At 36.6% G+C, this 20642-nt stretch overlaps 1 long non-coding RNA gene across 1 annotated transcript in view; it reads left to right on the forward strand.

Moving 5' to 3' along the window:
* The first annotated feature begins 10191 nt into the window (after positions 1-10191).
* LOC131832368 (uncharacterized) overlaps positions 10192-20642 on the forward strand; it is a 72839-nt gene continuing 62388 nt past the window's right edge. The window contains exons 1-2 of the long non-coding RNA XR_009354018.1: positions 10192-10231; positions 19427-19530. This is a non-coding gene — a long non-coding RNA (uncharacterized LOC131832368). The remainder of the gene's footprint in view (positions 10232-19426; positions 19531-20642) is intronic.

Here is a 20642-nt window from a genome sequence, read left to right on the forward strand (position 1 = left end):
AAATTTGGCAGTTTCTTTCATTCTTTTTTTTGGTTTTTATTTAAATTCAATTAATAAATATATAGTGTTTTATTAATATCAGAGGTAGAGGTCAGTGATTCATCAGTCATATGTAACACCTAGGGATCACTACATCACATGCCTTCTGTAATGTCCATCACCCAGTTACCCCATTCCCCCAACCCACCTCCCCTCCAGCAATCCTCAGGTTATTTCCTATAATCAAAAGTCTCTTTTGGTTTGTTTCCTTCTCTGATTTTGTGTTACTTTATTTTTCCCCCCTTTCCCTATGATCCTGTTTTGATGTTTAAATCCACATATGAGTGAAATCATATGATAATTGTCTTTCTCTGATTGACTTATTTTGCTTAGCATAATACCCTCTAACTCCATCCATGTCATTGCAAATGGTAAGATTTCATTTGGCAATAGCTGAGTAGTATTCCATTATATGGGTATGTGTGTATATATATACATATATACATACATTCATACCACATCTTCTTAATCCATTCATTTGTTGGTGAACATCTGGGGTCTTTCCATAGTTTGGCTATTGTGGACATTGCCATGCACACACACACACACACACACACACACACACACACTGTGCAGGTAACAGTTTGGTAGTTTCTTATAAAGTTAATTATCCACTTACCATATAACCTAGTAATCCCACACCTAGATATTTATCCTAGAGAAGTGAAAATTTATATTTAATGAAAACCTGTATATGAATATCCATAATTTTATTTGTAATAGGCAAAAATTGGAAATAATCCAAGTGTTCTTCAACAAGTGAGTGGATAAACAGGCTATAGTATTTCTAAAAAAATGAGTATTGCTCAGCAAAAAGGAAAAAAGAAGAGAACTAAATACAATAACTTGGATGAATGATGTCAAGGATATTATAGTAAGTTAAGTGAAAATAGCCCATCTCAAAAGGTTACATACCATAGGATTCTAGTTATGTAACATTCTTGATATGGTAAAATTATAGCAATGGGGAACAAATCTATGGTTTCTAGGGGTTAGGCCTGGAGTAAGGAGGATATGACTATTAATGGGTAGCAAAAGGGAATTTTTCTGCTGTAATGGAAAAACTCTGTATACATTGTATCTATTGCTGGTTACAAAAATCTAAACATGTGATAACATTTCACAAAACTATATACCAAAGTCAAAAAAGAGCACATGTACAGGCACCTGGGTGGCTCAGTTGGTTAAGTGATCGACTCTTGGTTTTGGTTCAGGTCATGATCTTGGGGTCATGGGATTGAACCGCATTCCAGGCTCTGTGCTCAGAGAAGTCGGCTTGAAATACTCTTTCTCCCTCTGCCCCCCCCCCACCCCAAATAAATACATGAATAGATCTTTTTTAAAAAGTGCCATGTTAAACCTAATGAAATCCAAGTAAGGTCTGTATTTAGTTAATAGTATTGCACGATCCTAATTCCCTGATTGTTATAATTGTACTATGTTTATGCAAGAGTTTCTTTTGTGGGAAAAGCTGGGAAAGGGTTCTCAGAAACTCTACACTATTTTTGCAAATTCTCTGTGAGCCTAAAATTACTTCAAAATGAAAAGAAAAAAGATAGCATTTCCATTAACTGGAATGAAAGAGGCTGTATTTAGAGCAGAATTTAGAGGAGATGAGTTCAGTTTTGGATATCCTAAATTGAAGATGTCTATTTTATATGCTTATGTACAAGTCTAGAATTTGGGAGAGGAATCTGAATGAAATATACCTTTGGGAAATGATATTTAAGGCTGGGAGATTGGATAAGCTCATCTAGGGCAGGAATATAAATCAAGAAGAAAAGCAGAGTCAGGATGGAGCCTTGGGATACTCCACTATCAGACGACTTGAGAAGATAGAACTCCAAGAAGGTCATAGTTTCAAGTGTAGTATTTCCTCTTTATTGAAAGCTCTTCAGTGTGCATGCTTGTGTGCATGTGTGCGTGTGCTTGTGTGCTTGTGTGTGTGAGTGTGTGTGTTTCTGGCCTGACAGAGTTCTGTTCCAACCAGTAGATAGTTTTACCAATAGATTTGAACCTCTTTCAGTTGTTATGGTCTTGTTTCTCTGTTCCTCTGTAGTTTGTCAATTGCAATAAAATTTTAGAGTATATCAGTAGGAATTCCCTTCTCTTTCTGTCACATGTTGAACTCTGGTCAATGATTTTACAACCTGTTCTCCTAATGCCTGCTACCTCAGGAATAATATATGGTATAATCTCAATGTTTTGGGAGAAACTAGCATTAGTTCCATTAAAAGAGATGGAGCATCTGTTGTAAGACTACTTTCCTTAATGAGGAAATAAACACAAAATCTGATTCACATTTAGGAGAAATTTTCTCATTATCTTCTTATTTTGTTTTCCTGAAATCATGGCTCATTTATGATCAGTCTCTGCTCTTGTCATTTTTGTCTTCGACCAAATGTTTTCTCTCTTTTGCCACTATCTTCTCATTATCATTGCTATTAAAAAATTAATTCACTTAGTTAATTGACTTCAGTTTCATATTTAGGCAGATCATTGTAATTATAAGTTTAGGAATGCAGTCTTGCTTAGACGGAAATTATAATCTCTAATGCTTTGTTAGGAAACAAGGAGGGGTGAAAATCAATGATCTAAATATCCATCTCAGGAAGTTAGAAGAATGGCAAACTATACTTAAAAAAAGAAAAAGGTAAGATAGAATAAAGTTAAAGGCAGAAATTAATGGAATAGAACAAACACATAGTAGAAGGGATCAACATAAGCAAAAGTTAGTTCTGTGCCAGAAAGATTGGCCAAAAAAAGAGAGAAGTTGCAAATTACCAATATCAGGAATTAAAAATGGGACATCACTTTAGATTCTATAGACATTAAAATATGTAAGAAGTGTTATAAAAATTATTCAAGTGAATTAAAAAATAAGTGAAATAATTTAATTCCTAGTAAACACAACTTACCAAACTGACATCTGTTTTTAACATAAGTAGATTAGAAAATCTGAACAATTATTTCGCAAATTGTCTATTTATACTCTGTCCATGTTTCTGTTGAGATTTTTGTCTTTTTAAAAGATCGGTTATTGGGGCATCTTTAAATACAAATACATTAACCATTTGTCATATACAGTGCAGATATTTCCCCCAGTGTTTTTAGTCTCACATTTTATTATAAAATATGGAAATTTGTGTTGTAAGTTAAATTTATTGAATTTTTTCATTGTAATTTCTTTTGCTTTTATGCTCAGTCTATCCCTATATGGTTTCTTCTAGTTTATGATGTTGATGTGTGTGTATTTTTCAATTACTTCTTTAAAACTTGTGGAAATTAGTTTGATGTGTGACATGAAGCAAAGGATCATTTTTTTCTCCTAAACTAGTCAAGTTTCTCAGCATCATTTAAAATTTAATCATTGATTTTTTTCCACTGGTTTGTGATGCTTCCTTGACCAAATATTAAAAATTTGTTTGTACTAGGGTCTGTTTCTTCTGAAAATTTTCTATTAATTCTTCTGTGGCATTACTCTTTGAAATTTTTGTCTTTTCCTTCACACCTTCTTTCAGAAGAAATGTATAATAATTTTATATTAAATATTCCATGCGATTTATGTAGGTACTTTGTTAAAGCTAAATGCTTTAGAGGTGAAACCTAAACATTTTAATAGATATAATGTATCAAAGTGGTTAAAGTACATATTTTATAATCTGACTTACATTATCTGTAAAATGGGGATAGCAATACTTGATAGATTGGTTAGAAAGATGCAATAAAATGAAAATAGGATATAAAACACCTTCAGCAATTCTTGGCAAATAGTAGGTGCTCATTAATTAAAATAACTAAAAATTAATTCCCATTCTATGCCTCTTACTAAATGATGCCTTTTATTATCATTAGTGGTATTTGGTGTTTCCATTGTTATATGTTGAATGTATCTTATGTAAATCTTTTATACTTTTCACCAAAATTCCTATTTTTTCCTATCATTCACACTTTTGTTGGTTAGTTTTATTCTTAGCTATTTTATGGTTTTTATTGTTGTCTTGTACAACTTGTTTTTCTCCAGTTACATCTTTTTAGTATTGATGCTGTATAGACAAGACTTTCAAAGTCTATATTCGCTTTATTTAAATTTGATTTTTTAACAAAATTTTTTAAAAAGTTAGGAGCTTTTCAGTTGATTCTCATATAAGCTACAAATAATGGCATTTCTGTGTCCTTATTTCTAGTAGGTAAAGTGTTACTTCTAATTTCAATTTCCTTTGTTTTTGATTGAGTTCAACAGAAGAATGACAGTAGTAGATTTGCTTGTTTTGATCTTTATTTCAAACGAGAATGCCTTACTTTTTCACTGTAAGTTATTTGTTGACTGTTAGTTTAGAATAGGTACTTCCTATGTTGAGAAAGCACCCTCTTCCTAGTGCACCCAAGTATGACTTTCAGGCCACAAACTCACATGTGCAGGAAAAGTAACTGAGCTAAATTTGTATTTTGGGGCTTCATTCTGCCAGATGGCAAGACCTTAATCTCAGTTAACTTGTGTCACTCCTTTCCTTTCCTAAAGGGTTTACATTGTGCCAGGGTGGTGAGGGGTGGAACATGGCAGGGATGAGGGCAGTGGGGGCGGCAAGTTACCTCATCCCTATGCCTCTTTCTTTGGTCTCTTCCTCTGTTTCTCTGTCCTCCCACAGTCAGCTTTGAGGCCAGGGTACTAGGGGCTAGGCCATGAGGAGCAGCAAATGTTGCGGATTCTTTCCGTTTTCTATCTCAGACTGTGCTGGAATGTGGTAAAAAGCAAGAGATGTTCAGGGAGGTTTTGCTTGCCTGGAGCTTCCTGGTCTTTCCTTGACAGCTTGTCCTTCTAGTATAACTCCCACAAATGAGTAGCTGTGAAGTCAAAAGTGAGACATGGAGGGATGCCTGGGGGGCTCATTCAGTTAAGTGTCTGCCTTCGGCTGGCTCAGGTCTTGATCCCAGACTCCTGGGATGAAGTTATACATGAGGCTCCTTGCTCTGTGGGAAGCCTGCTTCTCCCTCTGCTGCTGCTCCCCCTCCTTGTGTTCTCTCTTTTTCTCTCTCTGACAAATAAATAAATAAAATCTTTAAAAAAAAAAAAAAGTGAGGCATGGAATGTGGAGTGGTAGGAATGAGAAGGCAATGGGGAGCATAGGAACAAAGGGAGAGGGGAGGTTGGAACGAAGAAAAGTTCTAGTAGTAATAGGTCTCGGTCAGCAAAAGTTGGCTGCTCTTACATATAAGCAAATTTGCCAGCTCTTTCTAGTGAAGGACTTCCATATTTCAATTAGAAATAATTAAAAAGAAAGTAGGCATAACCCAAAGAACTTCCATTTTGCAATATTTTGAAGTACAAATAACATGTGTTTTAGATTTTGTATTTATATGTAAAGCTTTCACAAAGGACAGAAAAGTGCAGCAATAAAAAATGAAAATGCAAGAACAAGATTTTGACCTATAGCTCTGATTTTGATACAACATAGCTTGTGAAATCAGAGATTGTGTGTATGTGTGTCTGTGTATTTAAACAAGAGAATGCTTTGATTTCCTTGGGAAGAGAAGTTTACATTCTTTCCCATCTTTGAAGAAGGCAGCAGATAGGACAGCTAGCTCTCAGGTAACTGATCAGTCGTGCAGCCTTTCTCCAGATCACGGGTTGCCAATATTCTGTAAACTGCCATTTTCTGCTGTTATTTTTTACTCTGTATCTGGTTCATTCTGAGTCACGGGTAGCACGCTCTTACTGCAATGAGGTGCCCTGCAGAGAGGGCTGGCCTGCTTGTTCTGCACCATTAAATGCCTGCTTGATTCTTTGTATCAGAAATGGTTGGGAGAGTTCCAGCACAGGGAAAAGAAAATGGGAGTGCTAGGGTTCTGCCTGGGAGGACTTGAATTAAGAGAAATGGGCAGAACAGAGAACGTGCTGGGTTTTTCCTAGGAAAAAAATAATGGACTAATGTGCTTGATGGGCATCTCTATCTATGTGTGTCATGATTCTCAAGCAAGCAAGGTACCATACTGATAATAGCATTTTCTCCTGATGGAATATTCCATCTGAACATGTCTGGTTCCGTTGGAGGCCGAGGTGGGGAGATTACCTCAGTGGCAGAACAGCATTAGCCAGTATCAAGTCTCCTTGGTCATTAGTCTTCCCCAGATATATTTACTTGTAATCTCTCAGTAGAGAATTGAAAGATATCATCCCAGCCACACTGAAGAGATGTGATTTTCTGGGACGTGAGAGGCTTCTGTTTATTAAGAATATGCTGAAGCTGAGCATAGCTTGAAAAATTTAATCTGCACAGAAGTGGCCCTGTACTCAATGAGAACTTCTGCCAAGGAGAAAGGACAAAGGCATTATTCCTTGAGGATATTAAAAGCTATAGTAGAATGCCACCCTGGTACATTTCTCTCCTTTCCTCCTTTCTGCCCTTGATGCAATTATTGTTATGTTACATTTAAAAGATAAAGACAATGAATCAAAACCTCACTCTTTGACCTCTCTTCTGACTCAAAAGATGAAAATGCTTTTGATCTCCTGGAGCAGTAATACTTCCATTCACCAGAGACAAGACTATAACACCAGGAAAATGATAGAAAAATGCAATTTGTTGCATTAGTGGCAAGCAATTGGAGCAAAATGTATTAGTAGTTTAAAAAACATTCTGTGCGTGATTATCTGTGTGCTTGGTATTAAGAAGAAATACTCAGAATGGAAGGACATGGGAGATAATCTTTTCATTGGCATGAGAACTTTTACTTGAGAGTCCTATAGTTATGTTCTAAAAAAGCAAATTTGCCTCTGAACCAGCATAGCTTGCAGTGAAATTCATTTTCAGTACTTCTGAATTCAGCTCACATAGCCGTCTTGTAGGCTGTAAGGAGGTTCAAGCTGTTCTAAAACAGTCATCACGATCCATTACACTTTGTTCCCTGTAGCTTTTGTTCCCAGTTGCATGTGATGTAGCTCCAAAAGAAAATTTAAAATACATGCTGACTTTACATACAGAAGGATTATAGTTTTGCTTGTTCAAAGCATTCTCACCTATATCATCTAGAATCTAGTATGAACAACTCAGCGTAAAGATAACATTTTGAAAGAGGGTATCAAGTGAATATTCCTTTTATGTTAAAAGAAATATCTTAAGAGAAAAAAATACTTCTCGAGTGTTTGGCTTGGCTTACATATGGGAAACAGAAATTTCAAGCCAGTAATTTAAGCCCCAAAGGTTTACTGCAAATACCTACATCACTGAAGCAAAAGCATTTGCCTTTTGAGAAGTTTTTAAAAATAAAAGTTATCCCTCACTAGAGATTATATTGATTTATTGATTCCATTTCTAATTAATGCTGAAAGTGTCCTATAATATTTTAAATTATGTTTGAATGCAGTTATTCTCTTTTCGGATATTGTAGATGATAGAGAAAGGCCTTTTTTTTTTTTTTTTAAAGGATTAGAAAGCAATGAAGAGAAAACGCTAACTTTCATGCTACTTTATCCCTTCAAACTTTAGGAAAAACTCAACATTTTCTCCCAAGAACCAACATCCTGTTCAACTCCTGCTCATTATTTCTTTATGTTTTCTAGTCATTCAGTCTTCTTTGAGACCCTTTTCTTTTCTTCTCTGTGCAGTTGCTAAGTCCCACCAACTGTTCTCTTATAAAGCTGCTCTCCATTGCATATCAGAATTTTATGTCTTTGGAGGAGGATCCTGGTGGGGAGGGACAAAGGGAGGGGGCAAACAGGCTCCCCAACACGGAGCTCAATCCTAGGACCGCAGGGTCATGATCTGAGCCACCCAAGTGCCCCTGATACTTGCATTGTTACAGTATGGTCTTAGTAGTTTTGAATTCTCCTGTTTTAGTTTCCCATTTCCATAAGCTATTTTGTGTTCTTTGTATCTTTCCTTTGTGCCACAACCTCCTGTAGCTCTCCATTACCTATAAAATCAAGCCTCAGGGGTGCCTGGGTGGCTCAGTTGGTTAAGGGACTGCCTTTGGCTCAGGTCATGATCCTGGAGTTCCAGGATCGAGTCCCGCATTGGGCTCCCAGCTCCATGGGGAGTCCGCTTCTCCCTCTGACCTTCTCCCTTCTCAGGCTCTTTCACTCTCCCTCTCTCTCTCAAATAAATAAAATCTTTAATTAAAAAAAAAATCAAGTCTCAGTCTTTGTGGGTTCACTTCAGGCTCTTTATAATCTGAGCTTTTGCTTATACTGTTCCCCAGTTCAGAGCCTCTCTGGCACCCTGGTTGGCTTCTTTTCTGATCCCTGAATTACCTCCTCCTCTTTCCTTATCCTCTTTCCTCTACCTGGAATGCTGGTTTTCATCTATGCTGTCCTTCAAGGCAAGATACTTGAAATCTCTTCTGACTATACCAGTTCAGTTTCCCCTTTTGTCTTTTCAAGGACTGTATTCTGTAACACTTTATTTGCCTTTGAAATATAACGTGGGTAAGAATATATATTGTTTCATCCGTAAAAAAGTTAGTTCTCCCAGGACGGAGAGTATAGCTTATTTTGTACATAATACTGGCACCATACTGTGTGACAACCAGCTATATTTTGTGAGTGAATTAAATTGGGCTAGGGTAATCAAAAACTGTGCTCTTGATCCTCAGGAGTCCTCTGCAACATTTTACATGAAGCTGATGGTGGTTACTCCAGTTGACTCTTAACCATTTTCTTTCCCACCGGAAAAAACTGGATTTAAGATTTTCTGTTTGGTCACCTTCTGTAACTGTACCATCAGCTTAATCATCAAACAGTTCTAATTGAATATAAACAAGATGTCAATGATAATTATGTAAATGTTCTATTGCAAATATTTATCTCTGTAAGTTTTCAGTATATGCCTTTAAACTTATGTAGTATAATGAATATAATTCCTTTTCAAATTAGTAAGTGTCACACGAAAGCCATATTTGCTCTTCTCTATAATATGTCTCTCATATCCAGATTACAGACTGAGGCAGAACTTCATGCCTTATCTAACCATATACCTACAACTGGAATGCAGATGGCGGGGTTATTTGAAATGAAAAATGGAGTTAGAATTCTCTTTGATTATTGGTTTGACAGTGAGGGATCATTTTGCTAACTAGGTTATATGGTGTGTTTTCTTCAATATACTTTTGTTAATACCTTTTTTAAAAAGCATGCAAGTTACAGATTTGACTCAACTTATTGAAAGCATATTAATAATACTGAATATCTTAGTTTTCCCAACCTGTTGTGAGTATATTAGGCTAACAAAGATGCCTCTAGATGAAAGAATAAGACATATAATTAATAGTTATTTGATCAATCCTGGCAAAGTCTTTTTGATATATTCCCAGAAATTGAGAAATTGATATCTCTAATGATGGGTAACAAGTCTCTTCACAATTCAGGATGATTTCCATTCCTTTGCTTTCAACAAAATTGAGGAAGATCTAATTGAGTTGTCAGCTGGTGGATCACAAAAATAGTATTTGAAGATATGCCATTGTGTGGTTTTGGCATGTAAAGTGGGAGAAGTTCAAAGAGTTGAATGACATTTTATAGCAAATTTTGCTCTAATACCATCTATTTATATGTATGAAAAAAGATTCTCAGAGCTCCCAATAAGCATATTGGAATGGGTACTGAACCCAGTCTCATTATAACAATTAATAATCATCCACCAAAATATGAAATGAAGACTCCTCATTCATTCTATTATAACAGAAGAATTTCCAATTTTAAACATATGTTTAAAATTTATAATATACCTATATTGCTTTTCATGAAGCACATATTAATTTTAGTAATAACTTAATCCAGAAAGAAAATTTTACCCTGAGGATGAAATGACATCAGTAAGAATTTTCAAGTATAAAAATATTTTACATGAAAATATTCTTTGGGGAAGGTGGAATGGAAAAATTACTTCATGGAGAAAAAAGAATGATATAAGGTTTCTAAGGGTTGAAGATCAGCTTGTTCACGTGTGTGTGTGTGTATTTTTTTTCAATGAATGGTATTGGGTAGCAATAGCTTTGGTATTTTCTTGGAACAGTATTCCATTATTTTAAGATGTCAATATTTGTAATATACCAGAAATCAAATCCTTTGTATCTGTTTAAATTTAAATTAAAAGAATTTAGATGTGAATTAACAGTGTGTGAATGGGTACATAGTTTCCCAAATTATTTTACAGGCATACATAAGCAGAATCTTGGGAACTCTTTTGGCCAAGAGGTATGTGCTTATAGCAGTATCTGGTGCCTGCACTCTTTTGCTCTCTGCTTCTAACATATGCTGATCCCCATTCAGTTATCTGAATGATCCCAATTGCTTCCTGACTGGGGCCTTTCCCCCCATCCCTGTCTACTCAGTGGCAACAATCTGTCCCTATTACTAGCTCAAGCACCCTTTCCAGATGATGTTCACTTGTTCCTTCTGAACCAAGCTTCAGTGATAGGTCCTAGGGAAGTGTTCTCTAAGATTACCAAAGTTAGGTTCCCTAGAATCTTTCCTAACCCCATAACACCTGGATCTTTTTCTCTGTATCTCTTTCTACAGTTGTGATTTTAAGATCAATGTGAATCCCGTAAGAGCAGGGAATGGCTCTGTCTTACTCACTGCTGTATCCCCAGGAGAATCCAGCATAGAAATGGTGTTAAAGAAAAAATTATTCATAACCCTTGTTAAAGATGACCAGGCAGACTAGATAGGTATAGAGACCGCTTTGACAGAATTTTGCAGTGGGGGAGAGAGATTGGATCCAACTTTGAATACCCCATAAGCAAGTGGGAATTTATAGCTGAGGAGTAGTGTGGGAGTCAGTGGATGGAAAATTATTTAGAGGAAACATCAGGGATTGGGGTATTTTGACTAAACCAATCTACCAATATTCTTACTGAAGACAGGCCAGGGTGATGGGACATGCTCAGGTGTTGAGGGTGGGATGTTCTGGTTAAACTGACTAAGCAGGGTGTTTGCTAAGACTGGATTTTACAAGGAAGCGCTCAGATGGATCTAGGAGAAAGTTCAGGAGCCTGACTCAACATTTGGTTAAGCAAAGAATCTTTGTCATTGGGTTCACAGAAGTGACTCAGTATTTGTTGAATAGATGAATAAACAATACAGTTTTTATGCTTAATAGCTGTGTGTGGCCACAGATAATTTTGTAGATTATTATTTATTAATTTAAAAAGGAAGGATTTCTTTGCTCATGAAAGATCTCAAGGACACCTTACAAAGAGTTCCATGGATCAAATAAGATTATATACAAGAAAGGGCTTTGGAGGAGTTAAAGTTAATACCCAGTGTGGACTATTTCATGTAAACTCTCTGCATCAGGTGGGTTCTCTGGGAAAGTCACCAAGATGCACTGAGACATGCAGGAGATTTGTTGAGGAAAATGCCTGTGAAAGATAAAGGAGAGCGTGACCGGAGGGAGATGAGGAGAGCCGCAGCCTTTGAAATAAGTCTGTTGCCTGTGAAGGAGAGGGGGAAGGAAGGAGGATTTGGCAGGAAGTCTCAGACTGCAGTGCAGTTCTAAGAATGTGTCTCCTGTTCAACAGAGAGTTCTCTGACCCAAGTCAGCTATTTCTGGGTCTCACAGCCATACGATGGACTGCACTAGTACCCTTGCCATGCACGGTCAAGTCTTGGGCCAGTCTAAGGGAAGCATGGCCATGGTGCAGACACAGTGATGGATCCAGAAGGCTGCAGCAGGGGCTGTTGGTCCATTCCACTCCTGCCAGCAGCAGATCTGAGTGGTGCGTTCTCATGACCACTACACGCAGAAATTTGGAGAAACATCATCTGCAGTATCATATTCTAATTTACCTTTCAGGTCATTCTACACAGAGCTGGGGACAGGGCTGACATGCCCTGATTTCCAATTTCTAATTCATGGACGTATTTTCTCTGACTAGTGCTGAACTCACTCAGTGAATGCCACCATATTTTCTACCTAACAGCTATTTGGCCTCACTTCATTGCATACTGCAGACAGCATGGATCTCACTTCTTTGGGGCCACCAGTCCATTTGCCACCTGGAACTGACAGGCTGGTCCTTGGTTTTTCCAGTATAGGGTTAGGCAACAGTAAAACACTAATGAGGAGTCAAGGCGGGCCTTTAGCAAACAGTCTTTCATTGTTGTAAAAGTTCTCAGTATTAAACACTTCCTGATTTTATAACCACGGGGATTCAAACGAACAGAAATATAGAAACATTTAACTGGAAAAGTGCCTCCAGGAGCTGATAACTGTTACCTGTCATGAATTCCTTTTTGGAGAAGTGTGGAGACAGAGGGCATCATATCTTAGCATGCAGAAAAGGCCGGAGAAGACCAGCACCTGTCTTCTTAGGGATTCATCTGTCCTCAGTTGTTATAACTGAACCATCAGTTCCATTTGTCTTTAGAGGAATTTTGTTAATGGCTCTGCTACAATCTTATCAAATCATCCTTGGAGTAAGTTTCAAGTATGATCACCATGGTGATGGCACATGGGTCAGTTAGCACTCTTGCATGACCCAGACTTCATAGACCTTGATATTAGGCTGAGCCTCTGTAGTCACTTTTGGAGATAGTAATTATAAAGCTTATAAAGCGGTCATATAGAGCACTAATACTAATCCTGTGAAGGCCTAATATTAAAGTACTATTGAGGGCTAAAAAGCTTTCCAATTTGTGCTGTCTCTTTTATCTAACATGCCCTCCTTTAGGGCAGCCTGGTTTTGAGTGGCTACATAATTGCATGTGTTTTTCTGGGTGTTCTTTCTTTCCTCTGTCCCAATTTTTTACATCAAACTATTTGAAGGCCCTTCTGAAGTAGAATATTGGTTAGGAAAAGCAAAACATACATATTTTTCCATATATGGTGACCACCTATTTTCATTATCAAAGGAATAAAAGGTCTCTGATCAGGACAGGGTCAGAGAAATGGGTGAAGGGGTTCAAAAGGAAAAAAATAACAATTCATACACACATGCATATATAAATCCCTATAATGCCTTGTATATGCTATGTGCTTAAAAAAACAACACAAATCAGAAACCTCTCCTGATTCCTCTTCTGTTTTATGGATTGCTGTGGTGATAGGATGGGGAGAGAATTAGGAGAGAACTAGAACTAACAATAATATTTGAAGCTTATAAAAATCCATGTGAATGTTTATTTCACTTGGACATTGACTGATCCCTTTTATGTAAAGGATACCATCTTTCTAAAAATGTCTCCTTCTAGCACCCACCCTGTCCTCCTACGGCATCAGAGATGGTGGTTGATGGAGAATAAGTTTTTGTGTCTGTAACCCTTTTTGGTTTCACCCATACCATATTTGGCGTGAAGAATAAAAACTATAATATCTGGGGCTATCTGAGGGTGTTTAATGGTGTCAGGTAGGAATTGGAGAAGCTCAAATAGAAGGACCCTTTTCAGCTGCTTATTCAGCATGCAGAAAGAACCTGTGCTCCAAAGAGAGAGAGAGAGAGAGAGAGAGAGAGAGAGAGAGATGGAGAGGTGGGGGGAGGGAACAAACTCAAATCATCATAGCCACATTAATACCGCAGAGCTGACCAAAAGAAGCAAAACCTTTCATGCTCATCAGTGGTGATGATTTAATCCTCAATGGTTATGCATCAACAAGTGCATGGACCAAGAGTGAGGGCTGACTGTGACCAGAGACAAGGGGCTTTGAGGAAAGGAGACATCACAGCACAGTGGAGATAGAAGGAAGAGGGACAGAGACAATGGGACTCAGTATCCTAGATAATGCTTCCTAGTCACTGGTGAAGACAGCTTCCTGAACTCTGCTCTACAGAACACCAGTTCTGGCAGGTGTTGAGACAGGACACACCAAAAAGAGGAGTCCGTGGTCAAATAAATTAGGGAATTGCTACCTACTATATTCTCTGAGGTAGAGATGTATAATATACATTAGTTATATGAAGTAAAGAAAACATTCTGATTTTATTTAAATGCAGTGTTTCTTAAACCTATTTGAATATAGAACCTTATTTTTGTTTGTTCATTTGGATATTTATTATTAGCATTTGAGGGAAGTGTGTCCTGTTGAATACAGTATGGAAATGTCATGTTAATAGTTATTAATTCAAGTGTGGAACAGTGAGAATTGGATATTAGACCCCAGTAAATGACTTTTCTTTTCTTTTTTTTTTTTAAAGATTTTATTTATTTATTTGTCAGAGAGAGAGCGAGAGCGAGCACAGGCAGACAGAGTGGAAGGCAGAGTCAGAGGGAGAAGCAGGCTCCCTGTGGAGCAAGGAGCCCGATGTGGGACTCAATCCCAGGATGCTGGGATCATGACCTGAGCCGAAGGCAGCTGCTTAACCCACTGAGCCACCCAGGCGTCCCAGTAAATGACTTTTCAAGTTCTTGCATATGTACCTAGGTTATGCATCAGGATTGTCTGGTGGAATTTGGAAAAAAATGCCCATTCTGGATTTCACCCCATATCTAAGAAATCTGAATCCAGGTGACAGGGCTTTAGAGTTTGTATTTTAAAAATGTTTTCTGGGTAATTCTTATGACTTGGCCTAGCAGTGTTCTGTGGATCAGCATTTAGAAACCATTACATTATAGAATTTGGGTTCAGTTGTTCCAATAAAGCTTTTGTTGCCCCTGTCAAATTCAGGCTAAATAATCTATGTATGTAATGTCTTTTAAACCAAATAGAGCCTACCTGTGGTATTAGAGTCAAAATTCGGGGGCCCAAAGTGAGCAAAACGAGGTAATTTTTTACCTTTTAGAATTCTACCTCAACAAAACTAATGTTTGTCTAAATGTGTTGTCATTTATTTTTAACTTGAAAAGAAGTGTTATTGGAAGGAATTGGATGAAGGGCTGATGAAGACAGGATAGCATACAAAATAACCTTCTATATCTTCAATATGGAAGGATTTCATTTAGGAAAATATAGGCCAGCCTGCCCTTTTAGTATTTCAATAGGAACAACTATTGAACTTGGTATGGCATGTAAGTGCAGAGAAATCCTTTATAGGGGAATCTACTCATGCAGTCTGTTCCTCAGCATCCTCTATGAAGCCTGCATTGTTCTTGCAGTTTGGTATGACCATTTACTTGAAGGTAGTGAAGCATGAGTGCTGACGGTTCTAATAGACTCCTTATGGTAAGCTAAGGTACAGTTCCATGGTCAGAAGCAACTGTGTCTAGTTACTGTGATGTTGCCAGTCATCGTTCAGAGCAGTGATAGATATAGTAGAGTAGACAGGATTGGTACTTCAAGAAAAATTCTACCAAATAAAAACTCTAGAATGTTTCTATAGCATGAACTTGTTTTATCATCAAAATAAAGTATTTAAAATATGATAATATATAATTTGTGTCTAATACATTGGAGCATAATGCACATTTACTAGGCTATTCAGAGTAACCTCAAATGTGATGTTTTTTCTTATGGTTTTTTACATATGAGAATTAATTCCAAGATAACAAACCTAGAGGAGAAGACCCTGGATCCTATTAGATGATAATTTTGTTTCTGAAGGAGAAAATGCCAGGCAGAAAAGGAATGTGATACTTGAAAGTAGTGCTTCTGAAAACTTTAATGTATGCATCAGTTACCTGGAGTTTTATTAAAATTTAGATTCTGGCTGAGGACAAGAGATGTGGGCCCCAAGATTCTGCATTTCTAGCAAGCTCCTGGGTGATCTGTTGCTTTATGGAACACAGTGGTTTTCGGAAAGCTTTTCTCTTCAGGGGCATATTTTATGATTTGGCTATTAGATTGGTAATCCTTGGTCTGAATTGGTGATAATGTACTGTTAATCAGTTTATCATGTGTAGAGACAGTGTCAACACAGGAATTATTAAATTTATGTTGAGTTATTATACATTGAATTAATTTTATTGATGGTATAAAGAAAATTAGTCCTATCTCAAACACGTTCCGTTTTTTTTTTTCATAGTTTGCCTTTTTTCTTTGATTTTATTTAATGTCTTTATCTAGATAAATTTTTATTTTATTTTTTTATTGTGTTATATTAGTCACCATACAGTACATCATTAATTTTTGATGTAGTGTTCCAAGATTGATTGTTTACGTATAACACTCAGTGCTCCATGCAATTCGTGCCCTCCTTAATATCTACCACCTGGTTCACCTATCCCCCGACCCCCTTCTCCTCCAAAACCTTAAGTTTATTTCTCAGAGTCTACAATCTCTCATGATTCGCTTACCCCTCCGATTTTCCTCCCTTCACTTTTCCTTTTCTTCTCCTAATATCCTCCATGTTATTCCTTATGTTCCATAAGTAAGTGAAACCATATACTTGACTTTCTCTGCTTGACTTATTTCACTCACCATAATCTCCTCCAGTCCCATCCATGTTGTTGCAAAAGCTGGGTATTCATCCTTTCTGATGGCTGAGTAATATTCCATTGTGTGTATGGATCACATCTTCTTTATCCATTCGTAGATATACGTTTTAAATTTGTATCTGGGTTCTACGTCATGTTTGGAAGGGCTTTCAATCCAAAATTCTAAAAATACTCACCCATATTTTCTTTCAGGATTTCTGTGGTTTTTGGTACTTCTATTTTATTACAATTAAAAATTTAGCAGCTTTAGGGCGCCTGGGTGGCTCAGTGGGTTAAGCCGCTGCCTTCGGCTCAGGTCATGATCTCAGGGTCCTGGGATCGAGTCCCGCATCGGGCTCTCTGCTCGGCAGGGAGCCTGCTTCCCTCTCTCTCTCTGCCTGCCTCTCCATCTACTTGTGATTTCTCTCTGTCAAATAAATAAATAAATCTTTAAAAAAAAAATTTAGCAGCTTTATTAATGTATAATGTGTGTACCACCAAGTTCACTCATTGTAGGTGTACAATTCAACAACTTTTAGTGAATTCAGAGTTATGCATCCATCCTCATGGTCTGATTTGAGAACATTTCCATCACCCCAAAACATTCCTTGTGCCATTTTAGTTACTGCATGATTATTTTTTTATTTATCTGATGTTTATTTGCATAGAGAGAGGGATAGAAATCTAATCATTTTTTTTTCAAATGGCTTGCCTGTCGCTCCAATATCTCACAGAGTTGCCACCTTTTATCATAAATTATTGCATATACTTGTGTTTAGGTCTATTTTATATCATATAGACCATTAACTGTTGTTTATTAATTTGGAATGATCATATTTTATAAATGAATGAAATATTATGATGTTTTAGTTGTGGACATGCTAATTTCAATTGTTACTCTTTTTTTCACAGATTTTCCTCAAATATCTTGTATGTCTGTTTTTAGTCAAGTTTGTCAAGTTTCCCCATTTTCCCACAAATATAATTTTTTTGGTATTTTTTTAACTGCCATTACATTGAATTTATAAATTCAGTGAGGGGAATTGACCTCTTTACAAGTATGAATTCCTATCTGTCTTTTTATTTAAACAGTCTTCTTTTTTTTGTCTCTGAGTTGAGTTGAAAAATTCATTCAGGACTTTAGCATAGTTTTTGCTATTACTCCAAGGCATTTATTTTTTATATTCAAACTGGAATTAGTATTTATAAAGCTCTTATGATTATAAAAAATAAATAAAATATTATTTATACCTATCCACCCTATTGATCCTCTGTTTCTAATGCTTTCTTTTTTCAGTTAGTTCTCCTGGGTTTTCAAAATATATAATGATACATTTTTTTTGATTAACATATAATGTATTATTTGCCCTACGGCTATAGGTCTGTGAATCGCAATGATACAATCTTTAAGTAATAATAATGATGGCCCGGGGTGCCTGGGTGGCTCAGTTGGTTGGGCGACTGCCTTTGGCTCAGGTCATGATCTGGAGTTCCAAGATCGTCCCACATCAGGCTCCCAGCTCCCTCTGACCTTTTCCTCTCTCATGTTTTGTCTCACTCTCTCTCTTTCTCAAATAAATAAATAAAATCTTTAAAAAAAAATAATAATGATGATGGCTCTCTTGGGCATCTTTATGTTATTCTTGAATTTACTGGGAAGTTTTCTAGTCTTTTACCATTAAGCATGAAGCTGAATGTTGGTGGTTTATATTAATATCTGTTTCACTAAGGATTTGTTTCTTTTTTTTTTTTTTTTAATCAGCAAGAAACACTGAGCTTTATGAAAGACTTGCCTTCCTCTTTAACATGAATATCATTCTATTCCTTTTAGGAAAGTCTTCTTTGATCTGTTTGTTAGTATGTTTTGCAGAGTGCTAGTTCCTTAATTTTTTCCTCTGTTTCAATGACATCAAGCTAATTGTTGGTTCATCTTTTTTGTTCCTTATACCTATTGTCCTTACATCACTTTTGTCTGTATTTTGTCTCTTCATTATGTGATTTTTCCCAAGCTTTCTTTCAGATCACTAACTTGATTCTTTCCTATTTTGATGATGTTTCTTTCTGCATTAGCTTATTGCAAGATCCTTAATATTTTTCCCGAGATGTACAATTTTACTTAAAAAGTTAAATTTTACTATCTTTATTTACTTTAATTTAATTTAATTTAATTTTAATCAGGTGTGGAATCTATCTTTAAGGGCAGGAAAAATGTGTTGTCTTGGAGCACCTGGGTGGCTCAGTTGGTTAAGCATCTGCCTTCGGCTCAGGGTCCTGGGATTGAGCCCCACATCAGGCTCTCTCTTCAGTGGGAGCCTGCTTCTCCCTCTGACAGCTCTTCCCCCTGCTTGTACTCTCTCTCTCTCTGTCAAATAGATAAATAAAATCTTAAAAAAAAAAAAAAAAGATTTGTTGTCCTGAAATTTGTTGAGTCTTGTGGTATGTCTTCTCTCTAAACAGATTATATGTCTACTATTATGCTATATTTAGTGTCATTCTTCCTTCTTTTTTCTTCTTGTTTTATTTACTATTATGAATACTTAATAGTAGGTATTTGTAAGTCATGTAAGGAAAATAAAAATAGAGATCTCAGCCATCCCTTGTATCAGGTAGGAATTTGTGTATTATTTCATCTAAATGAACTGGACTACATTTGGCCTAAACAGATAAGGACTTGACTAAACCTAGCAAGAAGTCTAGGAGTAGGCAGTCTGGGAAGGTAAGTAATGCTTCCTCCAATGCCTTCGTAGCTGCAGGTGGTGCAATTTTTTTTTTTTTTTAGACTTCAAGGTTGCCTCCGGATTGTAGGATGACTGCCTCTATTTAAGTACCACTTTGGAATTCCTGGTATAAGTAAGGAGAAGGGCAAAAAATGTTGCTGGCTGAGTGACTCCCTTTGTAGTGTGTTCCTGAGAGCTGTGCACAGTGCCTTATACTTTCTTCTCATTGGCCAGAACTCTGTCACCTAGACACTTCTGGCTTTGAGGAAGACTGGGGAATGTAGTTTAACAGTGTGGTGCACTGCCATCCCATTTAAAATAAGGATTTTGTTGCTAAGAAAGAAGAATGGATATCAACTTCTGCTCACTTTCCTGTTTTTAGATGTCTGCTTACAACGAGGAGACCAGAAGCATCTCCTTCTCATCTTGCTCAGTGTAATATCAATGTACATTCGCAATCTTCAATTCACATCACCATCCATTTTGGTAAGGACCAATTCATACACAAATGTGTGAGCTGAAGCTTAGGACCCTCCCAATAAAAATCAAAGTATCTATTGTCTTTTTGTGTGAACAATATTTGGGGAACATTAAGCTTCTTTTATTCTTTTCATTTTACCCAGTGGCATTCAAAGCATATGTCTGTCGTTCTATTTAATGTGCATGAGTTGGAGATTGTAAATCTGATAGAAATGAGAAAGGAGCAGAGGAAATAGGAATAATAAAAGTTTATCTAGGATGCATACCTTAAGTACCGTAAGCAACACCAGTCAGAACTTTACTATATAATGCTTTGACCATAAGATATGGTTGAAGAATAAAATAAATGTATACATGACGTTAAAGCAGAAATGTTAATAGCTGTGTTGCCAATACTGCACTCATATTTGGGAAAATGCTATGTTATTTTCCTGCATAGCCACCCCCTGGGAACATAGGCTTTTCTCACTGCAAGGATTTCTGTCTTGAAGGACACTCTAGTAGAGAATCACTTTAGACTTTTAGTGTTGTAATAATGCTATTTTTCCCATTTTAAAAAAGATATTTTCAAAGGATGACTCTCATAGGTTGGTTTAGGTTTTTATAGGGCCTGAAGATTAATAAAATTCTTAGGCCTTCTTTAAGAAAATAATATAAAACAGGTACAGATGTGAAAATTTATGTGAAATGAGAGAAGATAATCCAAATAAATTATAAATTTAAAAAGCTGACAAGTAGGGGCTCCTGGGTGGCCTAGTTGGTTGAGCTTCTGGCTCTTGATTTGCGCTTAGATCATGATCTCATCAAGACCTGTGTCAGGCTCCTGAGCAGAGTCTGCTTGTCTCTCTCTCCCTCTGCTCCTCCTCTAACCCCCACTTTCTCTAGCTCTAAAAAGAAAAAAAGAAAAAGCTGACAAATACATAAGTATCAAAAAAATCCAGAAAAGTAACATAATATTAATTGGAATAATAATTTTCTCTAGTGTACTTTTTAATTCCAACTTTTTTTTTTTCTTCTTTTGGCTCTGTAGTCTTTGATCATACTCTTCATGTGGAATGATTTTGTAATATATGCTATAGAGAGAATAGAAAGATAATTTAATCTTTCCTCTCTCATAA

Source organism: Mustela lutreola, chromosome 5 (genome assembly GCF_030435805.1).
Source record: "Mustela lutreola isolate mMusLut2 chromosome 5, mMusLut2.pri, whole genome shotgun sequence".
Lineage (NCBI taxonomy): Eukaryota > Metazoa > Chordata > Mammalia > Carnivora > Mustelidae > Mustela > Mustela lutreola.